Consider the following 20,891-nt stretch of genomic DNA (forward strand, 5'->3'; position numbering starts at 1 on the left):
ATACATAAGTTAATCCTACAGTTTTTTGAAAATACATTTGCAATTTTTAATTCTCCTATGGGAATATGTTTTTAACTTTTCAAACATATATATAACAGCATAAATGCCTGTAACTCCTCAAGGTAGGGAAATATTTTTTACTGAAAGAATTGTATCAACCTTGTCCATCAAGTAGGTTAATAACTAAAGTGCATAATCAGTGCTCACCAACGTGTATTAAATCATAATACAAAAAAATAATAATAATCTCTACTATTTCATAATAATAGAGAAAAGAAGATCCAAAAAAGAATAAACTTTATCTATAAGGACCATACAGCAAAAGATGAGTCCATAATGAACATTTGTCCAGCCACTAAGTACTTGGATGAAGGGATTATAATACCACTTGATATTATTTAGTTCTGTAGATACATTCTCACCTTCAACCATATTATTGCACATATTATTAAAGTGACTTCGTGTCAATAGAAAAAATATAAATTTTTTCCCAATAAAGTGACATTGTGTCAAGAAAGTGCAATAAGAATAAAGTGACTGGTGCTAGGAGGTTATAATGGAATGAAATGGTATAGGGAGGGGAAAACTTGACACTATTCAACAAGAGTTATAATCATTAGATTCAAGACAAAATATAGTCATACAGTACCAATGAAACACTTATAGAAAAAATCACACCATAAAACCAATCTATAAAAAAGGGAATCGGTGACATGACTAAAATCAGCTATCATAAAAAACATTAGGATAAAAAGCTACCCCAATATTTAAAAGACGGCTAAAATCAATCAGTTCATATATATACACATACATCACACTATATATATAGATTATACACAATATATCACAGTATAAATACATATGTGCAAAAAGTGCAAGGTATGATCCAACTCCTCTCTTACTATAGTTTACTATGGTTTGGTGATGTTAACTATATGGCTCTAATATGGCATTTACATAGGCTGTTCATAGGTATGTGTGGAGGTCCTCCGTGGTGTTGAGACCTCCCGGCCACTTGGAATTAAACTCGAGAATGTATTTGGTTTCAAGCCTGCGCATACACGCCTCTCTGTCACCTCCTCTTTTTGTAAGAGGGATAGATTCTATGGCAAAGTATTTAAGACACTGAGGCTTACTGTTGTGACATGCCTCAAAGTGTCTAGCCACCGGGTAACTCTGGTCTTTGTTGACAATGGCGCGGAGGTGCTGTAAAATACGCTTGTGGATTTGTAATTTACTGCTACCAATGTATTTGAGTTTACAGTCACATTCCAATACATACACACAGTATTCAGTTCTGCAGGTTAGATGCTGTTTTATCTCCCTGGTAGTTCTTGGAATTACTGTAGTGTATTTTTTGGTGTTCACACCATGTTGGCAAGCCTTACATGCCAGGCATTTGTAGAAGCCCCTGCTAGTAGGTCGCCACGGCTCTTTACCTATGTGTTCCTCACTATTTTTTGAGAGGATGGAGCCCATGCTTAGACTTTTACGAAAAGTTATTGAAGGGTTTAGGGGCATCACATCACCAATCGTGGGATCATCTTTAACAAAATGCCAATTTCTTCTGACTATACTCCTGATTTCTTTTTCCTGCTTGGAGTAAGTCAGTACTAGTCTGACTTCATTGGTTTTGTCACATTGCTTTATTTTCTTAGTCAGCAAATCACCTCTGTTTTTAAGCCTGGATTTCCTTATAGCAGTGTTCAGTATCTTGGCACTTTAGCCCCTATCTACAAATCTCAGAAAACTTTCATGTTGTTTAACAATCATGTCATCATTGTTGCTGCAAATACGGCGGATGCGTAGCATCTCGCCGTAAGGTATTGATTTGATTAGATGTTGGGGATGGGCACTCGTTGCATGTAAAAGAGTGTTACCTGCCATCGGTTTCCTAAAAAGGGTACTGGTAAGAATATTGTTAGACATAAAAACCTGTACATCTAAAAATGTCACCGATTCCCTGCTTACATCAGAGGTAAAATGCAAATTAAGATCATTTTCATTGATTTCATGTATGAAATTTAAAACACTTTCCTCAGAACCACGCCATACAATAAATAAGTCATCAATAAAACGATATATTACCTACTGGCGGTCGCCAGTAGGTAGTTATAGTTAGGATTTTTTTCAATGTTAAATCTCAAAATTCTATTTGGAATAACTTTGGCGCCGGTTGACGAATCTGCCTGAAAATTTCCTCAAAATGGCCTCGCAGAGCTCCGGTCCTTCCCTGAAAGTTTGGGGGGGATGCGTCAAGCGGGGGCCGAGATAAAAGGGGGGTCCCAAAACGCGTTTTCCCCATGTTAATTTCCATAGGGCGGTCGATTTCACTTTTAGCCCGAACGGCTGAATGGATTTCCACCTAATTTGGCAAAATTGTAGGGACTGGTAGCCCGATGTGCCTTTGCTATGTCTCGGGATATGTGCTCCAGTGGATTTTGAGTAATTTAGGTTCAAAAAAATATATATATAGAGCCGCGCCCCTGTACGCGCACCGGGGAGCGCTCAAAGCGCGCCACGCGACTTGCGTACGGAAAGCTGATTGGCTCTCGGGTGTCTGTAAACATTCGAAACAGTCCGCAGCGGCCGCCATCTTGTACCTCGGTAGGATTGGAGTGGTAAAAATCAAAGGGGGAAATTAGCAAAAGGGGGCAGGGTACACCCCCCCTGACCCCTAGGTTTGATGTGGGGGTCATAAAAGGGCCGTACGGGGCAAAAAAAATAATTTTTTTTGGATTTGCGCGGGGGGAGCGCCCGGTACGCGCACTGGGGAGCGGACAGGGGAGCGTACGATTGAGAAAAAGAATGACACTTTTAAAAAAAAAAAAAAGCATTTTTTTATAAATTGGAGGTAGTTCTGAAAAGAACTTTTTTTTTGTTTTTGTTGTTTTATATTTTTTTATACTTTTTGAAACGATTTTATATTTTTGGGGGATTTTTTACAGGGGAAAAACAAAAACAGGGATTCAAAAAATGCTCAACAGGAGCAAAAAAATGAGAAAATGTAGTGACGGGTAGAGCATCGGTGTTCCTGTCTCTTTATTGCAATGAGTTCAACGCTCTGCTCCCCATAACAGAGTAGTTCGTCACAGTCCACGCATAAAAATTTTATGCCTGCCAAAACCGGTTAGACGTTAGGGACCATTCTTGCATGTGTTGAACCTGAAGGTGTTGATCCACCAGTGGAGGTGCTGCTGCCATCTCTTCGTGCCTTCTCTGCCAGCTCCCTGACACTCTCCCTGGAATAATTTTTTGGGTGTCTTCTTTTGACATGCCTAATTAAATTGGCATTTCCAAAGCTGTATTTTTTTAGAGGATTGCCTCTGGATAAAATACTTCCACATATTTTACAAGTTACTTTACTTGCATTAACTTTTTTTTGTCCTTCAGGGATGTCATAAAATTTCCAGATGAAGTGGTTCTTTGTTTTCTGGTGAGGAGGGTCCTCTTGCACAAATCCATCTGAATCACTGCTGGATGACTCCCTTGCAGCCATTGCTGTAGATCAGGAAAGTAATGAGTTGAAAATTCACAAAACACCTCTTGCTCTCTCCAAGTGCAAATCAATAGTGAGAGAAATGGGTGGGTTTCTCTAAATTTAGAAAAAAATAATTATTGAACCAATGAAAAGTGTTATTTACAGGTCACATGACCATGGGCTTCATCATTATGAAACCAAAACTGTTATGAACCAATGAAAAGTGTTATTTTCTGGTCACATGACCCGACGCGCTTACGCGACGCGCCCCGGGGCGAGGCTAGGGGCGCGCCGCATAAGCGTGTCAGACGCCTACGTTGCGCGATCGTATTCGCTCGAGTGCTTCCGGGTGCGCTTACGCCGTGCATATCACGCGGACACGGCTACGCGATACGTCACGATCATGTTTTCGTTCGCGATATTGGCGCTCTCGGGACGCTCCCCGGAGCGCGCCCCGGGGCGCTTTATAGAAGTACGCTTTTCAGGGCGCTCCCCGGGGCGCGCATCGGGAGCGCTCCAAAAAAAAAAATGGGAAAATTGTAGGGACAGGTAGCCCTATTCTGAAGTGCTTTTTACGAAAATTAACTTTGGAAAAATATGTATTGTGCTACATTGGGCTTTATATATGTTAGAGCCAAAATGTAGCCCAAATGTAGCCCAATGTAGCCCAAAGATGGCCACCAGAGACAAAAAAAAAATATAGCTCAAATATAGCCCAACTGTAGCCCAATGACAGAATGTATCAGAGTGTTCTAAACAACTAGAGCGCTAACAGTCTTACTTATAAAGTGAGACTTATAGTTAGGAATTAGCATTAAAAAAACCTATGAAATTCACTGAAAAAACCATAGGTTTCAGACCATTTATAGTTAGGAATTAGCATTTAAAAAACCAATGAAATTCACTGAAAAAACCATAGGTTTCACACCAGTTATAGTTAGGAATTAGCATTTAAAAAACCTATTAAATTCACTAAAAAAAACATAGGTTTCACATCAGTTATAGTTAGCTGGAAATTTTACTGACATAAAACCATTGAAATTCCACGTTATAGTTAGTTGGACTCACTATAACTTGCGCGTGTAATGCACTGCTGATGACGTCACATATTACATCACTCATGACATGGTCAGTGACATCACTCATGACATCACTCATGACATCATCCTTGTGACAGAGTGACAGACCTCCTTTCACTGTAATGTAACCCATGAAACACATATTGAAAAATATAAATTAATTTTTTTTTTAAAATGGAGATACCCATACCAGTTACAACAACCAATTCAATAATTCCACCATCTATATACACATTCACTCATTCACCAACAGTTCTATATAGTCACTCATACATATATACACTCATCATATGTAGTGATACACCTATACATCCTGTTACACACCGACAGTCATCCAAAAGTTACTCACACACATACTCACACATGCAAATAAACTATTGAACATCCATTTATTTGCATATACAGCTATACACACACTACCACCTTACTTCTAAGGAAACTTACATATACTTACTCTCTTAAACAATCACTTATAGAAACACATAATTATTTAAACATGAACTCTTTCAATCTCTCACTCTCACATATACTCACTCATATACATCAATACTCACATACACTAGATTAAAACATATGTAGTTACTGATAAAGACACTAATGAGACAGTCATTCACTCACTAACACACGCATATACACACTCATCCACCCATACAGTCCTGCACATATGCCGTCTTCAAAAAACATACAAACAGTGAGTCAGTCATTGATGCATCTATGTGCTAAGTAACACTCCCACCAAACCATACAGACACTCATACTGATACTAAAAAAACATCTAATAATCTATATACACACATATGTAGCTACTCACCAACCCATGCAGCCATTTATACACAAAGTGAAACACTGATACATATATTTAAATATTTAAACATTAATCGTTAATATATGTATTCACTAAGATACACTTAATAAGCCAGTTAATCAATCATTTTTTTAAAAAAAAACATCCATTTACACACTTATTTAAACATTTATTGTTCCATCGACCTTTACATATACATATATAAAATATATTTATTTTTCAGAAAGCCACACATTCACTGGATGGTGTCATGAGTGATGTCATGAGTGATGTCACTGACCATGTCATGAGTGATGTAATATGTGACGTCATCAGCAGTGCATTACACGCGCAAGTTATAGTGAGTCCAACTAACTATAACGTGGAATTTCAATGGTTTTATGTCAGTAAAATTTCCAGCTAACTATAACTGATGTGAAACCTATGGTTTTTTTAGTGAATATATATATATATATATATATACAAATTTGCATAAATGTTACCAGAGGGCAAATTTGAAGATGAATGTTGATTGTTAATAATGTCTTAAGGTGGTAAATTTCACTAAACTCCCTCTCAAAAGCCAATTGGTATGCATAAAGTTATCAACCTTTAAAAACGCATGTTAGAAAAAGTGTGCTTATGTTATGGGTAGATGTAATGATTTGTTGATTTCAAAAAATAGATTTGCGAGTTTCATACTAATTTGAAACAACATTTGGGGTCATGGAGGAATAGAAATTACCCATTTAATAAAAGTGAAAACTCGTTGTTGTTAAACATTACTGATTTAATTTTCATTGTTTGCTAACGAAACTACATGAACCAGAATGCCCAGATTTTTTGATGCAGGAAATCATGTGATTGATTTTTAAAAAATGAGTATGTCGGGTAAATGCTCTCAAGACGACCCGTGACAAAAGGGCTCATGGAGCCTAAAATGCATTGGTTAAAGATGCTGAGTGTAATGGATTGAATTGCCCTTTTTTTTGGATTAAATGATGGCTGAAAATGTTTCCACTAAGTGCATTACGTTATTCTTCCAGAGGGAGAATTTTGTGAGGGATTTATTACGGTGTGACTCAGCCGAGGAATATCGCACCATCTGTAATTGGAAGCGCCACACTGCCAGCGAAAATGAGTCCTGTTTGGAAGCATTTACGAAGCTGGCGTGGTGATCACCGGCTTTAAACAAATGGCACCAATTGAAAACGCGGATACATTGCTGAAAGCTGCTTGCTGCAACAGTGTGTAAACGTGCATCATGAAAGGTAAGCCTTATCAATAACTGTGCAATTAATTGCTGCCGGGAGAACTGTCAAAGTCCACTAAATTACCTAAAAAGTATTGCCTAATGAATTCGGCATCAACTTAAGGCGGAAAGGAAAGGTGACCAAGGGAGCCTGAAATGCGCTGGTTAACCGTTTGGCTGCGGCCGGAATTCTCCAGTGGTGCTGAGAAATTTTACGCGTGCGCGGTTCGCACGGTCACTGGCTGTCCTCAGCACATGCCCACCATGACATCAGATGGCTGGGGGCTGTCAGAGGAGGTGCAACAGAAATTAAGTGGATGGTATCATGAGTGATGTCATCAGTGATATCATTTGAGCTGACAAGAGTGATGTCATCAGTGATGTCACTGACCCGGAGTGATGTAATATGTGACGTCATCAGCAGTGCATTGTAGGGGCGCGAGTTATAGTTAGCTCAGCTAAGTATAACAGCTGATTTTATCTGGTTTTGTATGAGTGAAATGTCAACCTAACTATAACGTCCATGAAACCTGTGGATTTTCAGTGAATATCTAAGGTTTTTAAAATTTTAAATGCTAATTGCTAACTACAACATCCTCTGAAGCCTATGGTTATTTCAGTGAATTTCTAAGGTTTTTTAAACCATTTTATTCATAGAAAGATGTTTGTAACTATTGTTTTTATTTTTTCTCTCTGTTTTTTAAGTATTTTTATTAAGTTTTAAAATAATTATAATCTGTTTTAAAAAATATATATAACATAGCTGATGAAAGATTTTACGTGTTATTTATTTGAATTAACATTGTTTTCTTGTTTGTAAATTTGTACAGCGTGATATTTTATAATAGAATTTTCAATACAGAAAGAATAAAAAAAAATGTTTAGGTAAATAACATTTTGTATGATTGCTTTTAAAAGTATGAAAGTTGTTTTGTTCTTTTCCTATGATAAATATCTTCTTTATATACATATATATATTATATATATATTTTCTTTTTTTATTAAAAATGGGTTGCGTACCATACGCACACCTACGCGGTGGGTGTGCGGATTCGTTATACGCATATCACTCTAAAAACATATTTACAAATAAATGAACATTTTTTTGATGTAGAACTTTATTATTGAATACATAAAGCAGTTATCAATTTGCTTTAAAATGTTTTTAACAGATTTTTCTGAACGCAATGGTATCGCGTACCTGATGCAGATCAATACGTTGGGTAAGGGAATCCATTACACAAATGTAACCCTAAAATGCATTCTTACACTGAAATAATATATTTTATAATGAAGAGGTTTATTAATCAATCCTAAAAATGAGTATTAGTGTTCTTGTGCAATATTTTTAAGATGTTTAAAGCACTGAATCCTGCAGTCACATATTTCTAGGATCGCGTAGGAGACACGACTCCGGCGTAAATATCAAATGTATGAAATATAAATGTTTCTAGTTTAAATATCTGTTTTGCATAAAGAGTTTTCTTTGAAATACTTTGAAACACAATATCCTGTAAGTAATTTACAGTTTTTTTTTTACATTTACTACATTTTACGGGTGTGGGACGTATACGCTTAGGGTGTGCTACCCCTACGGGACTCCATGTGACATAGATAGAAAGCCTGTCATTGGCTGAACAGCTTTTCATTCTCTTGGAGGGTGGAACCAAGACCTCTTGCAGTCCTTTCTTTTTGGGTGTGTATGGCTTGAAGACAATCTGTTTTGTAGGCACGATTAATTTTTTTTGTTGTGTCTTTCATTTTCCTACAAAAAAATGGCATCAGCGTTCCCTAAAGAGCAGGAGTAGGAAATGGAGGCTGTGGAGGAGCCAGGGAAGAAGAGGAAGGAAAGCATTGCGTGGGCATGTACTATTTGACATATAGTCTTATCAAGAGTCTATGGGAAGAAGTACTTTTGTGGTACTTCTTCCATGAGAAAACATCTCAACATCATACATCCTGTTTTTCTGGCATGAGAGGTGGATCACTTAAGAAGGCTAGAAGCAGCCAATGATGATGGAACACAACCATCAGCATATGCAGGGGTTGTTTTGACCACTCCACAAGCACTTATGTTTCCTGAGTTGGCGGATGATGTCATTCACTGCCGAAAATGCCTAGCAATTCTGTGTATGGGATAGCTGTCAAATGTTAATTTCTTTTTTTTGTTTTGTTGCCTATGTTTCTACGTTGAACAGAAACAGCAGAGTTGGACTCTTTTACTTTTATTTTTTGTTTACAAAAAATGAAAAACACCCCAAAAAATAAATCTTTTTCAGAAAATATAAACTAAATATAAATGTGTCCCCCCCAAAAAAAAATAAGGTTCTAATGGAACCACCTAAACTTGTTCAAAAATAGAAAAATTGTATGGAAAGCAAATGATTGCTTGTATGAATGTGTGTATGATTATTGTTAGAATTGTGTATAAGTAGTGTCTCATTGAGTGGATGAGTGCATGGGTAGAGTTTATGGGAATGGATGAGTGTAACAGCAGTGCCTTCGTGATTGCATCAGTGCATGGACAGTGCCTGGGTGATTGCATGAGTGCAGCAGTAAATCCTGGGTGATTGGAGGAGTACATGAGTAGTGCCTGAGTGATTGGATGAGTGCATGGGGAGTGTTTCAGGGAATGGATGAGTGCAACAATAATGCTCAAGTGATTGCATGAGTACATGGATAGTGCCTGGGCGATTGCATGAGTGCAGGGGTAGTTCCTGGGTGATTGGGGGAGTGCATGAGTAGTACATGAGTGAATGGATGAGTGCATGGGTAGTGTTTGAGGAAATTGATGAAATTGATAAGTGCAATAGTAGTGCTTGAGTGATTGCATGTGTGCATGGATAGTGCCTGGGTGATTGTACAAGTGTAGGGGTACTGCCTGGGTGAATGGAGGAATGCATGGGTATTGCCTGAGTGAATGGATGAGTGCATGGGTAGTATTTCAGAGAACAGATTAGTACAACAGGGGTGCCTGAGTGATTGCATGAGTGAATGGATTGTGCCTGGGTGATTGCATGAGTGCAGGGTACCATGCAAGCCACTCACCTGTTTTCCTTGCTCTTGTTGATGACGACTGAACCCCAGTCTCCTCTGGAGCTTACAAATAACAGAGGTAACTAAACACTCTGGTATTCATAAAGATCTCAAGGGGAAAGGGAGATGGGAATGAGAAAACAAGATAAGAGACTTCCTTCGGTTGCAGGTCTATGGGTACCTCGACTTATCAAGGACAGCAACCTATGACCTTTTCTATTGGACCAGGGAGGCTGTCTCAGATTGTAGGGATTTTCCAGCTGATCTCTACAATGATATACACAATAATATTATTCAAAGAAAAATTAACATCAATCTTAATATTCTAAAGATACGGTATCTTAATTCTATTGGCAATACCTATAGCCAAAGGAACTGTTTCATATTATCACTCCATGGATTTCTTAAGTAGCTGTCGTGATTCTGTGAAACAAGAAAACAGTAACAACAATCTTAATATTGATTCATTACCAACAGTTCCACAAAGTTTCTACTCATAAATATGTGTCTTCACCTGAAGTTTGTGGTTGCTTGCTTTACCACTTATTCAGGCCAGGTCGCTCCCCATGCCGCACAGCTCCACCTGTGTGCCCGTGCCCTCTCCCTCCACGCTCCCGCTGCTGCCGTGAGTTCGAGTCCCTCAGAGCCTGGTTGCTCAGAGGCTCTCGCCTGCGCCTGCACCTGCTCTTAAACTGCTTTATTTCTGTTCTCACTCGTAATTGTTTTTTATTTCTGTTCGCATTGATATCCCAGCTGTATTTCCGTTGTTGGCATTTTACCCTCACCCCCCCCCCCATTTTTCCTTCTGCGCCCAGTTGCTCCTGCCGCTGCCCCCGCCCCCTCACCAGCTGTTTCGCCACCCCGCTCCCGCCTCCCTGCTGCTCCTCCCTCTCTCCCCCCCTCAAATGCCAGCAGCTGCGCAGCTGCGCCGCTGGCACGCCAAAGGCAAGCCCGTCTTTGCCCGTCCGTGCCTGGACCGCGCCCAGCGCCAGAACCCCTAGACCCCGAAACCGCTACAACACCAGACTGCACTACGACTCCAGCACCCTCCATGCACTCAACCCAAAACGAGAACACACCTGCTACCGGGCCACCCTGAAGCGCACCCAAGGGCCCTTCACCTGCCGGAATTGCAGCTTCACCAGCATACGGCCCGGCAAACCATCAACCAGAGAACCCGATCACCTCGGATGCATCCTCCTCAACACCCGCTCCGCTCGTAAGCACGCCATCGAACTCTGGGACCTCCTAGACACCAACACCACCACGTCGCCTTCCTGACGGAGAGCTGGCTGAACACCACCTGAAGCAAAGCTTGGTTCCTTTCCAGTATACGAATTGGCTTGGTAGTTTGGTCTGCCCTGTTCCCATGATGCACTGGGCCAGGGACAGACTAATTTGCATGTAGCCAGGTTCTGAGCTGGGATGGTGCAGTGAGCTAAAAAACGGTGATGGATCAAGCCCTGATCTTTTGACTGGGTACGAGTGTTCTGTTTAATTCAGATACTCTGTCCATCACCACCCCCTTTTCTGAATCGTTTTGTCCACCATTAGCGTGGAAGGGTATGCTCAGACATGAGTCCCTTGCTCACTGCACCATCAGGATTCAAGCAAGCCGGGCCGAAGACAGCTGTAATGCCAGAAACCGGTACCCGGAAGCTTGTTTTCTTTCCAGTATAAGAATTGGCTTGGTAGTTTGGTCTGCCCTGTTCCCATGATGCACTGGGCCAGGGACAGACTAATTTGCATGTAGCCAGGTTCTGAGCTGTGATGGTGCAGTGAGCTAAAAAACGGTGATGGATCAAGCCCTGATCTTTTGACTGGGTACGAGTGTTCTGTTTAATTCAGATACTCTGTCCATCACCACCCCCTTTTCTGAATCGTTTTGTCCACCATTAGCGTGGAAGGGTATGCTCAGACATGAGTCCTTTGCTCACTGCACCATCAGGATTCAAGCACGCCGGGCCGAAGACGGCTGTAATGCCAGAAACCGGTCCCCGGAAGCTTGTTTCCTTTCCAGTATAAGAATTGGCTTTGTAGTTTGGTCTGCCCTGTTCCCATGATGCACTTGGCCAGGGACAGACTAATTTGCATGTAGCCAGGTTCTGAGCTGGGATGGTGCAGTGAGCTAAAAAACGGTGATGGATCAAGCCCTGATCTTTTGACTGGGTACGAGTGTTCTGTTTAATTCAGATACTCTGTCCATCACCACCCCCTTTTCTGAATCGTTTTGTCCACCATTAGCGTGGAAGGGTATGCTCAGACATGAGTCCCTTGCTCACTGCACCATCAGGATTCAAGCAAGCCGGGCCGAAGACAGCTGTAATGCCAGAAACCGGTACCCGGAAGCTTGTTTTCTTTCCAGTATAAGAATTGGCTTGGTAGTTTGGTCTGCCCTGTTCCCATGATGCACTGGGCCAGGGACAGACTAATTTGCATGTAGCCAGGTTCTGAGCTGTGATGGTGCAGTGAGCTAAAAAACGGTGATGGATCAAGCCCTGATCTTTTGACTGGGTACGAGTGTTCTGTTTAATTCAGATACTCTGTCCATCACCACCCCCTTTTCTGAATCGTTTTGTCCACCATTAGCGTGGAAGGGTATGCTCAGACATGAGTCCTTTGCTCACTGCACCATCAGGATTCAAGCACGCCGGGCCGAAGACGGCTGTAATGCCAGAAACCGGTCCCCGGAAGCTTGTTTCCTTTCCAGTATAAGAATTGGCTTTGTAGTTTGGTCTGCCCTGTTCCCATGATGCACTTGGCCAGGGACAGACTAATTTGCATGTAGCCAGGTTCTGAGCTGGGATGGTGCAGTGAGCTAAAAAACAGTGATGGATCAAGCCCTGATCTTTTGACTGGGTACGAGTGTTCTGTTTAATTCAGATACTCTGTCCATCACCACCCCCTTTTCTGAATCGTTTTGTCCACCATTAGCGTGGAAGGGTATGCTCAGACATGAGTCCCTTGCTCACTGCACCATCAGGATTCAAGCAAGCCGGGCCGAAGACCGCTGTAATGCCAGAAACCGGTCCCCGGAAGCTTGTTTCCTTTCCAGTGTAAGAATTGGCTTGGTAGTTTGGTCTGCCCTGTTCCCATGATGCACTGGGCCAGGGACAGACTAATTTGCATGTAGCCAGGTTCTGAGCTGGGATGGTGCAGTGAGCTAAAAAACGGTGATGGATCAAGCCCTGATCTTTTTACTGGGTACGAGTGTTCTGTTTAATTCAGATACTCTGTCCATCACCACCCCCTTTTCTGAATCGTTTTGTCCACCATTAGCGTGGAAGGGTATGCTCAGACATGAGTCCCTTGCTCACTGCACCATCAGGATTCAAGCAAGCCGGGTCGAAGACGGCTGTAATGCCAGAAACCGGTACCCGGAAGCTTGTTTTCTTTCCAGTATAAGAATTGGCTTGGTAGTTTGGTCTGCCCTGTTCCCATGATGCACCGGGCCAGGGACAGACTAATTTGCATGTAGCCAGGTTCTGAGCTGTGATGGTGCAGTGAGCTAAAAAACGGTGATGGATCAAGCCCTGATCTTTTGACTGGGTACGAGTGTTCTGTTTAATTCAGATACTCTGTCCATCACCACCCCCTTTTCTGAATCGTTTTGTCCACCATTAGCGTGGAAGGGTATGCTCAGACATGAGTCCCTTGCTCACTGCACCATCAGGATTCAAGCACGCCGGGCCGAAGACGGCTGTAATGCCAGAAACCGGTCCCCGGAAGCTTGTTTCCTTTCCAGTATAAGAATTGGCTTGGTAGTTTGGTCTGCCCTGTTCCCATGATGCACTTGGCCAGGGACAGACTAATTTGCATGTAGCCAGGTTCTGAGCTGGGATGGTGCAGTGAGCTAAAAAACGGTGATGGATCAAGCCCTGATCTTTTGACTGGGTACGAGTGTTCTGTTTAATTCAGATACTCTGTCCATCACCACCCCCTTTTCTGAATCGTTTTGTCCACCATTAGCGTGGAAGGGTATGCTCAGACATGAGTCCCTTGCTCACTGCACCATCAGGATTCAAGCAAGCCGGGCCGAAGACGGCTGTAATGCCAGAAACCAGTCCCCGGAAGCTTGTTTCCTTTCCAGTGTAAGAATTGGCTTGGTAGTTTGGTCTGCCCTGTTCCCATGATGCACTGGGCCAGGGACAGACTAATTTGCATGTAGCCAGGTTCTGAGCTGGGATGGTGCAGTGAGCTAAAAAACGGTGATGGATCAAGCCCTGATCTTTTGACTGGGTACGAGTGTTCTGTTTAATTCAGATACTCTGTCCAACACCACCCCCTTTTCTGAATCGTTTTGTCCACCATTAGCGTGGAAGGGTATGCTCAGACATGAGTCCCTTGCTCACTGCACCATCAGGATTCAAGCAAGCCGGGCCGAAGACGGCTGTAATGCCAGAAACCGGTCCCCGGAAGCTTGTTTCCTTTCCAGTGTAAGAATTGGCTTGGTAGTTTGGTCTGCCCTGTTCCCATGATGCACTGGGCCAGGGACAGACTAATTTGCATGTAGCCAGGTTCTGAGCTGGGATGGTGCAGTGAGCTAAAAAACGGTGATGGATCAAGCCCTGATCTTTTTACTGGGTACGAGTGTTCTGTTTAATTCAGATACTCTGTCCATCACCACCCCCTTTTCTGAATCGTTTTGTCCACCATTAGCGTGGAAGGGTATGCTCAGACATGAGTCCCTTGCTCACTGCACCATCAGGATTCAAGCAAGCCGGGTCGAAGACGGCTGTAATGCCAGAAACCGGTACCCGGAAGCTTGTTTTCTTTCCAGTATAAGAATTGGCTTGGTAGTTTGGTCTGCCCTGTTCCCATGATGCACCGGGCCAGGGACAGACTAATTTGCATGTAGCCAGGTTCTGAGCTGTGATGGTGCAGTGAGCTAAAAAACGGTGATGGATCAAGCCCTGATCTTTTGACTGGGTACGAGTGTTCTGTTTAATTCAGACACTCTGTCCATCACCACCCCCTTTTCTGAATCGTTTTGTCCACCATTAGCGTGGAAGGGTATGCTCAGACATGAGTCCCTTGCTCACTGCACCATCAGGATTCAAGCACGCCGGGCCGAAGACGGCTGTAATGCCAGAAACCAGTCCCCGGAAGCTTGTTTCCTTTCCAGTATAAGAATTGGCTTGGTAGTTTGGTCTGCCCTGTTCCCATGATGCACTTGGCCAGGGACAGACTAATTTGCATGTAGCCAGGTTCTGAGCTGGGATGGTGCAGTGAGCTAAAAAACGGTGATGGATCAAGCCCTGATCTTTTGACTGGGTACGAGTGTTCTGTTTAATTCAGATACTCTGTCCATCACCACCCCCTTTTCTGAATCGTTTTGTCCACCATTAGCGTGGAAGGGTATGCTCAGACATGAGTCCCTTGCTCACTGCACCATCAGGATTCAAGCAAGCCGGGCCGAAGACGGCTGTAATGCCAGAAACCAGTCCCCGGAAGCTTGTTTCCTTTCCAGTGTAAGAATTGGCTTGGTAGTTTGGTCTGCCCTGTTCCCATGATGCACTGGGCCAGGGACAGACTAATTTGCATGTAGCCAGGTTCTGAGCTGGGATGGTGCAGTGAGCTAAAACAGGTGATGGATCAAGCCCTGATCTTTTGACTGGGTACGAGTGTTCTGTTTAATTCAGATACTCTGTCCAACACCACCCCCTTTTCTGAATCATTGAACACCACCTCAGCACCAGACATTGCCATAGCCATCCCAGAAGGGTACTAGATCTCCCGCAGAGACCGCACCAACGGAGTGGGAGGGGGAATTGCCATCATCCACAAGAACACCCTCTGAGTCTCGACCAACACCGACGACACCCTCACCACCGCTGAGCACATGCACTTCCAGATCCACACCGACCCCAACACCACCCTCAGAGGTACACTCTTTTACAGACCACCCGGACCCCGACCACAGTTCAGCGACACCATCGCCGACCTCATCAGCACCCACGCCTTCGCCTCCATGGACTACATCCTCCTCGGGGACCTGAACTTCTACCTCGAGAACAACAACAACGCCAACTCCACCGCCCTGATCAACAACCTCGCCAACCTCGGACTCAAACAGCTCGTGACTACACCCACCCATGCCGCTGGACACACACTGGACCCTATCTTCTCCACAAGTCCCCACGTCTCCTTCAACTGCACCACTGAACCCCACTGGACCGACCACAGATTCATCCACTTCACTTTCAGGAAACCCACGACACACCACCGCACCCAACATATGCCACGCCACTGCTGAGGCAAGGTCACCGAGGACCAACTGACCACCACCCTCGCCTTAGGACCACACGCCGACCCCACCGACCCCGACACCGCCGCCATCAACTTCAAACAGTGGATCACAACGGCGCCGACACCCTCGCCCCTCTCAGGACCCCTGCCACCAATCACACTAACAAGAAAGCCACATTGTTCACCGAAGATCTCTGGACCTCCAAGCGCACCTGTCGGAAGCTGGAGAAGAGCTGGCTCCGCGACCGAACAGCAGACAGCTACTCAGCCCACAAGAACGCCACCCGCAGACAACACCAACTCATCAGGACCGCCTTGAAGGACCGCCTAGACAGCAAATCACACAACAGCAAAGAGCTCTTCAACATCGTGAAAGAACTCTCTAACCCCAGCTCCAACACCAACAACAATCCCCATCGCAAGACCTGTTCGACTCACTGGCCACCTTCTTTCACCGCAAGATCATCGACATCCACAACAGCTTCAACACTGCCACCCCCACATCCCCCACCGAGAACACCGCCCGCACCAGTCACCTGACCACCTGATCCAATGTCAGCAACGACGACACCATCAAGACCATGAACTCCATCCACTCCGGATCCCCATCTGACCCAGGCCCACACCACGTTTTCAACAAAGCCAGCACAGCCATAGCACCCCATCTCCGGAAAACAATCAACATCTCCTTTGAGACAGCAACCTTCCCGGAGAGCTGGAAGTACGCAGAGATCAACACCCTACTGAAGAAACCCAAGGCAGACCCCAAGGACCTCAAGAACTTCCGGCCCATCTCCCTGCTCCCTTTCCCGGCGAAATTCACAGAGAAGATCATCAACAGACAGCTGACCCACTACCTCGAAGACAACAACATCCTGGACCCATCCCAGTCCGGCTTCTGCAGCAACCACAGCACTGAGACGGCCCTCATCGTCGCCACCGACAACATCAAGATCCTTATGGACAAAGGAGAAACAGCTGCCCTCATCCTTCTGGACCTGTCAGCCGCTTTTGACACGGTCTGCCACCGCACCCTAAAAGCACGCCTCCACAATGCCGGAATCCAAGAGAAGGCCCTGGCCTGGACCACATCCTTCCTCTCTGGCAGAACCCAGAGTGTCCGCCTCCCACCCTTCCGCTCCAAGACCACCGAGCTCATCTGCGGCATTCCACAGGGATCATCCCTCAGCCCGACGCTGTTCAATATCTACATGGCAACACTCGCCCACGTCGCCCGACAACGTAGCCTCAACATCATCTCCTACGCCGATGACACCCAGCTGATCCTCTCTATCACCAAAGACCCCCACACCGCCAAAGCCAACCTCGAGGGAGGAATGAAGGCCATCGCCGAATGGATGAAGGACAGCAGGTTGAAGCTGAATTCATACAAGACGGAGGTCCTCATCCTCGGCTCCGCCCCCTCAGTCTGGGACGACTCCTGGTGGCCAACATCGCTAGGAACAGCCCCAGAACCCACCGACCACGTACGCAACCTGGGGGTCATCCTCGACTCCGCCCTCTCCATGACCAAGCAAGTCAACACCGTCTCCGCCTCCTGCTTCAACACCCTCAGAATGCTCCGCAGGATCTTCAAGTGGATCCCCCCGACATGAGAAAAACCGTCACCCAGGCCCTCGTCACCAGTAGACTGGACTATGGGAATGGCCTCTACGCAGGAACAACAACCACGCTCCTGAGACTGCTGCAACGCACCCAGAACGCCTCAGCACGACTGGTCCTCGACGTACCCCGACGCAGCCACATCACACCCCACCTGAGAGACATGCATTGGCTCCCCGTTAGCAAGAGGATCACCTTCAAACTCCTCATCCATGCACACAAAGCCCTACACAATGCCGGACCAGCATACCTCAACGGTCGACTCTGCTTCTACACCCCCACTCGCAGCCTCTGCTCAGCCAACCTCGCCCTCACCACAGTTCCACGCATCAGGAAAACCACCGCCAGCGGCAGATCCTTCTACCTCACCGCCAAAACCTGCTACACCTTCCCCACCCACCTACGGCAGACCGAGGACCTGATGGCCTTCAGAAGACTTCTCAAGACCTGGCTTTTTGATCAGTAGCTGCCCCCTCCCCCTCCCCCCGCCAGCACCTTGATACCCTCACGGGTATGTAGTGCGCTCTACAAATGTTTGATTGATTGATTGAATGTCACAAAACAATACTTGGTCCATAAATAATAAATAAATAAATAAATATTAACACAGTTATAAGTCTTTGTAATATCTTGGCTTTTGGTACATATACACCCCTTTTTGAGGTTTCTTCAGGAATGCTTCTTCGGGCTATTACCAAGTTCAACGCTAAAATGAAATAAGAAGTTTTCACTTTTAAAAATCAGGAAACTCGTGTCACAATGCTAAATGTCTTGATTGACTCACCAATCGTTTTTTCTTAATGACTCGACAAGGGCTTGCGAGCTATTTTCACTTATCCGTGTTTTGTTGTTTCTTTTTCAAGTCCAGCTGGTGCACCGGAAGTGGAAGGACGATGCGAAGAACATCCGGGGGAGAGCCGGTAGACACGGAGAGAAGGGAGTCGAGAAATGTTTCAGCAAGGAAAAGGGAATGTCCTTGCAGCAGGAATTCGGAGAAGTAGATAAGCGCTCAGAGACTGATGAGACCAACCACAGATCTCCGCACGCAAGCGGTTTAAATACCTTTCCACAACTCCTGTTTTTCCTTGTGGACTCATGCTTCACGTTTAGCGGTTAACACGTGAATGCTAATGTGTTTCAGTTGGTTAGCGGTTAGCGCGTGCAATGCTAAGGCTTGTCAGTTTATTGAGCATTTCCTGGGGCAACTGATGTCTTTTCTGCCTTAATTGTCCTCTTGTCAGTTTTATTCCTTATGCCATCAAGGACTCGACTTGTCTACTTAAAAGACAAGGCAGTTCAAGGCACATGTCTGCAATGTTATTAATCATACATATATAATACCTACTAACACATATATTAACCAATGATTCCTGCTTTACCAATTGAACATTTGTAATTGTTATTAAATTATACCACATATTTCAGGAAGGCATACCATGGTAAGGGTTTCCAGTGTTCATGACACAGGGGTACTGCCTGGGTTATTAGAGGAGTGCATGGTTAGTGCCTAGGTGAATGGATGAGTGTATGGGTAGTGTTTGAGGGAATGGATGAGTGCAACAGTAGTGCCCGAGTGATTGCATGAGTGCATGGGTAGTGCCTGGATGATTGCATGAGTGCAGGAGTAGTGCCTGGGTGATTGGAGTACTGCATGTGTAGTGCCTGAGTGAGTGGATGAGTGCATGGGTAGTGTTTCAGGGAATGTATGAGTGCAACAGTAGTGCCTGGGTGATTGCATGAGTGCAGTGGGACTGCCTGAGTGATTGGAAGAGTGCATGGGTGGTTCCTGAGTAAATGGATGAGTGCATGGGTAGTGTTTGAGGGAATGGACCAGTGTAACCATATTGCCTGAGTGATTGCATCAGTGCATGGATAGTGGCTGGGTGATTCCATGTATGCAGGAGTAGTGCCCGGTGAGTGAAGGAGTGCATGGGTAGTACCTGAGTGAATAGATGAGTGCATGGGTAGTATTTGAGGGAATGGATAAGTGCTAAAGTAGACCATGAGTGATTGTGTGAGTGCATGGATAGTGCCTGGGTGATTGCATGAGTGTAGGGGTACTGCCTGGGTGATTGGAGATGTGCATGGGTAGTGCCTGAGTGAATGGGTGAGTTCATGGGTAGTGTTTCAGGGAATGGATGAGTGCAACAGTGGTGCCTGAGTGATTGCATGAGTTCATGAATAGTGCGTGGGTAATTGCTTGAGTGCAGGCGTACTGCTTGGGTGATTGAAGGAGTACATGGGTAGTGCATGGGTAGTGCCTGAGTGAATGGATGAGTGTATGTATAGTGTTTGAGGGGTGAATGAGTGCAACATTAGTGCCTGAGGGATTGCCTGGGTGATTGCATGAGTAGTTCCTGGGTGGTTGAAGGAGTGCATGGGTAGTGCCTGAGTGAATGGATGAGTGCATGGGTAGTGTTTGAGGGAATGGATGAGTGCAACAGTAGTGCCAGAATGATTGCATGAGTGCAGGGGTAGTGCCTGGGTCATTGGATGAGTGCATGGGTAGTGCCTGTTTGAAAGAAAGAATGTGTTTTCCCATTAGTGCAAGACTTCACAGAATGGATAAGTGCATGGGTAGTGCCTGGGTGATTACATAACTGGAAAAGCAGTGCCTGGGTGATTCCATGAGTGTATAGGAAGTGCCTGAGTGGAAGGATATATGCAAGGGTAATGCCTAGGTCATTGGATGTGTGCATACCTAGTGCCTGAGTGAATGTATGGCTGCATGGGCAGTGTTTGAGTGATCACATAAGTGCAGGAGTTCTGCCCGGGTGATTGGAAGAGTGCATGGGTAGTACCTGAATACAAAGGTAATAACTGGGTAGTTAGATCAGTGTGTGGGTAGTGCCTGAGTAAAAGAATGACTGCAAGAGTAATCCCCGGGTCATTGGATGACTGCATGGGTAGTGCCTGAGTGAATAGATGAGTGCATGTATACTGCTTGAGTGAATGGATGAGTGCATGGGTAGTGTTTGAGGGAATGTATGAGTGCAACTGTAGTACCTGAGTGATTGCATGAGTTCATGGATAGCCCCTGTGTGATTACATGAATGCACAAGTACTGTCTGGGTGATTGGTGGAGTACATGGGTAGTGCCTGAGTGAATGAATGAGTGCAAGGGTAGTGTTTGAGGGAATGGATGAGTGCAACTATGGTGTCTGAGTGATTGCATGAGTGAATGGATAGTGCCTGGGTGATTGCATGAGTGCAGGGGTTGTGCCTGGGTGATTGGATGATTGCATGGGTAGTGCCTGTGTAAAAGAAAGAATGCAAGGATAATGACTGTGTTTTCCTATTAGTGCAAGACTTGAGCGTCAGCGAATGGATAAGTGCTTGGGTAGTGCCTGGGTGATTGCATAACTGGAGAAGTAGTGCCTGGGTGAT

The sequence above is a fragment of the Lissotriton vulgaris genome, chromosome 11 (genome assembly GCF_964263255.1).
Source record: "Lissotriton vulgaris chromosome 11, aLisVul1.2, whole genome shotgun sequence".
Taxonomy (NCBI): domain Eukaryota; kingdom Metazoa; phylum Chordata; class Amphibia; order Caudata; family Salamandridae; genus Lissotriton; species Lissotriton vulgaris.